At 42.9% G+C, this 4,887-nt stretch overlaps 1 non-coding gene across 1 annotated transcript; it reads right to left on the reverse strand.

Annotated features, from left to right (window-relative positions):
- Window positions 1-707: 707 nt before the first annotated feature.
- Window positions 708-814, reverse strand: LOC141662822 (small nucleolar RNA R71). Its single transcript, XR_012550920.1, has one exon. It is a non-coding gene; the product is annotated as a small nucleolar RNA R71 (small nucleolar RNA).
- Between the last annotated feature and the right edge of the window lie 4,073 nt (window positions 815-4,887).

A 4,887-nucleotide genomic window follows, 5' to 3' on the forward strand; every position in this document is an offset into this window, starting at 1 on the left:
GTATACTTGCATGAATATTAGTGTGTGTTTTTGCCCTAACAAGTTTTTGGCACCGCTGCCGGGGACTCGGCATATTTGTTTAGTTTATGTACTTACCATCATTGATCATTAGGACTTAGTGATTAGGACATAGTAGTTACTTATTGTTTCCGGTTGTGTTTCAGGTACTTTAGCAAGCGTTTATGCAAACTCGTTCTCGTACTCGCAAGAGGACTTTAGATACAGCTGAGGAGACAGACGAAGTTCTTGATATTCCGGAGAAGTTAGATTTTGAAGATTCGGATTCAGGAATTGAGCGGAAAGAACCAGTAAACATGGGTGATCGTATTGTTCAAGCTGATCCAGCTCTTATGGATTTTTATCGGCCAAAAATTGATGACATTCAGTCAAGCATTCTTCATCCGGCTATTCAGGCTAACACCTTTGAAATCAAGCCGGGCACTATTCAGATGGTGCAGAATTTTGTTTCTTTTGGAGGAGCGGCGACTGAAGACCCCAACATGCACATAAGGAATTTTGTCGAGATCTGCAGCACTTTTAAGTATAATGGCGTGACTGATGAGGCTATCAAGTTGAGGCTTTTCCCATTCTCACTGAGGGATAAGGCTAAAGACTGGTTACATTCTGAACCAGCTGGGTCCATCACTATGTGGCAAGATCTTGCACAAAAGTTTTTGGTGAAGTTTTATCCGATGGCTAAGACTGCTGCTATGAGGAGTGCTCTTACTCAGATTGCGCAGCAACCTACAGAATCTATGTGCGAGGCTTGGGAACGCTACAAGGAAATGTTGAGAAAATGTCCTCATCATGGAATGCCTGATTGGATGGTGATCACTGGTTTCTATAATGGTTTGGGGGACCAATCTCGGCCCATGCTCGATGCAGCAGCTGGAGGCGCCTTATGGGCTAAAAGCTATACTGAGGCGTATAATCTTATAGAGACTATGGCTGCAAATGAGCATCAAAACCCAACTCAGAGGATGACGTCAGGTAAAGTAGCAGGTATTCTGGAAGTTGATGCAGCCACCGCTATTGCAGCCCAGCTTCAAGCACTATCAATGAAGGTTGATTCTCTGGCTACATATGGAGTTAATCAAATAGCTATGGTTTGTGAGCTTTGTGCAGGTTCTCATGCTACGGATCAGTGTTCTCTTGTCAACGAATCTGTTCAGTATGTGAATAATTATCAGCGACAATAGCAGCCTGTGCCAGCGACCTATCATCCTAATAACAGAAATCATCCAAATTTCAGCTGGGGGAATAATCAGAATGCTATTTAACCACCATATCAGCAAGGAGTGAGTAAACAGTTTAACCCACCTGGATTCCTGCAACCACAGCAGTATGCTACAAGGCAATCATATCCTCAACAGGGAAGTACAGCTGCACCTACTAGTGCTGATTTTGAGGAACTTAAGCTGTTATGCAAGAGTCAGGCGGTTTCTATCAAGACCATGGAAAATCAAATCGGTCAATTAGCCAATGCAGTGCTCAATCGTCAACCTGGCACTCTTCCCAGTGACACAGAAGTACCAGGCAGGAAGGAAGCTAAAGAGCAAGTCAAGGCTATTACCTTAAGGTCTGGAAAAGTTGCTGATGCTGAAAAGGCAAAAGAAGGAGAAGCTGAAATTAGAGATGAAGAAGCTAAGCAAAAGGAGAAAGCGGCGGAACCAAGGAAGACTACTGTTGAACACACTCTGCCTGAGGCTAATACAGGGGAGAAACAGCTCTATCCTCCACCACCTTTTCCTAAGAGATTGCAGCAATAAAAACTGGATAGACAGTTCGGTAAGTTTCTGGAGGTGTTCAAGAAACTTCACATCAATATACCTTTCGCTGAGGCTCTGGAGCAAATGCCTAGTTATGCGAAGTTTATGAAGAGTATTCTTTCAAGGAAGGTGAAACTGGATGACCTTGAGACCGTTGCTCTCACGGAAGAATGCAGCGCTGTTCTGCAGCAAAAGTTACCACCGAAACTGAAAGATCCAGGTAGCTTCACCATTCCTTGCACCATTGGCAATTTGACTTTTGACAAGTGCCTTTGTGATTTGGGAGCAAGCATTAATCTGATGCCGTTGTCGATCTTTAAAAAGCTGGATCTGCCTGATCCAAAACCCACATACATGTCTCTACAGTTGGCTGATCGTTCCATTACTTACCCAAGGGGCATAGTGGAGGATGTGCTCGTCAAGGTGGATAAGCTCTTCTTTCCTGCAGATTTTGTTATTCTGGATTTTGAGGAAGATAAGAAGATTCCCATAATCTTGGGAAGACCTTTCTTGGCTACTGGCCATACCTTGATAGATGTACAAAAAGGTGAACTTACTATGCGGGTACAAGATCAGGATGTGACCTTCAACGTATTCAAGGCAATGAAATTCCCTACAGAAGATGATGAGTGCTTTAAAGTGGATGTGATTGATTCTGCGGTTACTTCGGAACTCGATCGCATGCTAATGTCTGATGCATTGAAAAAGGCCTTAGTAGGGGATTTTGACAGCGACGATGAAGATGGCAACGAACAATTATAATATCTGAACGCTTCTCCCTGGAAGCGAAAGCTGGACATGCCATTTGAATCTCTTGGTACTTCTGACCTCAAAAATGCTGAAGGAAAGCTCAAACCATCAATAGAGGAAGCACCTACCTTGGAGCTCAAGCCATTACCTGAGCACTTGAGGTATGCTTTTTTAGGTGATGCATCTACTTTACCTGTTATTATTTCATCTGACCTTTCAGGTAGTGAGGAAGACAAGCTCTTAAGGATTTTGAAAAAATTCAAATCGGCTATTGGATGGACCATAGCAGACATCAAGGGGATAAGTCCTTCATATTGTATGCATAAAATTCTGCTAGAGGAAGGTAGTAAGCCGACTGTGGAACAACAGCGAAGACTGAATCCTATCATGAAGGAGGTGGTGAAGAAAGAAATTCTGAAATGGCTGGATGCAGGCATCATTTATCCTATTTCTGACAGCTCGTGGGTAAGCCCCGTACAATGTGTACCTAAGAAAGGAGGTATCACTGTGGTAGCAAATGAAAAGAATGAGCTCATCCCCACTCGAACAGTTACAGGATGGAGAGTATGCATGGATTATAGAAAATTGAACAAAGCCACAAGGAAGGATCACTTCCCTCTTCCATTTATTGATCAGATGTTTGACAGGTTGGCGGGTCATGAGTATTTTTGTCTTCTGGATGGTTATTCAGGGTATAATCAGATTTGTATTGCACCAGAGGATCAGGAAAAGACTACCTTCACTTGTCCATTTGGCACGTTTGCTTTTCGCAGAGTTTCGTTTGGGTTATGTGGCGCCCCGGCCACTTTTCAGAGATGCATGATGGCTATATTCTCTGACATGATTGGAAATAATGTCAAAGTGTTCATGGACGACTTCTCCGTCTTTGGACATTCATATGATGAATGTTTGAATAATCTGCGCGCCGTACTCAAAAGGTGCGTGGAAACTAATTTGGTGCTCAATTGGGAGAAATGTCATTTTATGGTGCGTGAAGGCATTATTCTTGGGCATAAGGTCTCTAACAAGGGTCTGGAGGTGGACAAGGCCAAGGTGGGAGTCATTGAAAATCTTCCACCGCCTAATTCTGTGAAAGGAATCCGTAGTTTTCTTGGTCATGCGGGTTTTTATCGGCGATTCATCAAGGACTTTTCAAAGATATCTAAGCCGTTGTGTAATTTGCTTGAGAAAGATGTGCCTTTCGAATTTGATGAGGAATGTTTGGCAGCATTCGAGACTCTCAAGAAGAGTTTGATCACTGCACCAGTTATTACAGCACCAGATTGGAAAGAACCATTTGAGATGATGTGTGATGCGAGTAATTATGCGGTAGGTGCAGTTTTGGGACAGCGCAAGAAAAATCTCTTCCATGTGGTCTACTATGCGAGTAAGACTTTAAATGGGGCCCAAATGAACTACACCACTACTGAGAAGGAGCTATTGGCTATAGTCTTTGGTTTCGAGAAATTTCAATCTTATCTACTTGGTACGAAAGTAACAGTATTCACTGATCATGCGGCTATTCGCTATCTGGTTTCCAAGAAGGATTCGAAGCCGAGATTCATTCGTTGGGTGCTTTTACTTCAGGAATTTGAGTTAGAGATCAAGGATAGAAAAGGTACTGAGAATCAAGTAGCTGACCATCTCTCTAGGTTGGAGAATCCCGATTCTACTTCACAAGATAGGACACTAATCAATGAATCTTTTCCGTATGAGCAGTTGTTTGCAGTTCAGGAGGAAGAACCATGGTTTACAGATATTGTAAACTATCTCGTCAGCAATGTAATGCCTCCTAATTTGACCTCCGCTCAAAAGAAGAAGTTTCTACATGAGGTGAAGTGGTATATGTGGGATGAACCATATTTGTTTAGACAGGGAGCTGACCAGATCATCAGGAGATGTATCCCGTTCTGTGAGACGGAGGGGATATTACGAGACTGCCACTCCACGGTTTATGGTGGACACTATGGTGGTGAGAAGACGGCAGCTCGTATTCTACAAGCAGGTTTTTTTTGGCCCACTTTGTTCAAGGATGCTCATCAGTTTGTTTTAAGGTGTGATCGTTGCCAAAGAGTGGGAAATTTGACAAGAAAGGATGAGATGCCATTAAAAGTGATGCTTGAAGTCGAGGTCTTTGATGTTTGGGGAATCGATTTCATGGGGCCTTTTATCTCGTCTTGCAATAATCAGTACATCTTGCTGGTAGTCGATTATGTCTCAAAATGGGTGGAAGTTAAAGCTTTACCGACAAATGATGCAAAGGCAGTGCTAAATTTTCTTCATAAGCAAATTTTCACAAGGTTTGGAACACCTCGGGTAATCATAAGTGATGAAGGGTCGCATTTCTGCAACCGTAAGTTCACTTCTA

This window comes from Apium graveolens, chromosome 5, assembly GCF_009905375.1.
Source record: "Apium graveolens cultivar Ventura chromosome 5, ASM990537v1, whole genome shotgun sequence".
In the NCBI taxonomy this organism is placed as follows: Eukaryota; Viridiplantae; Streptophyta; class Magnoliopsida; order Apiales; family Apiaceae; genus Apium; species Apium graveolens.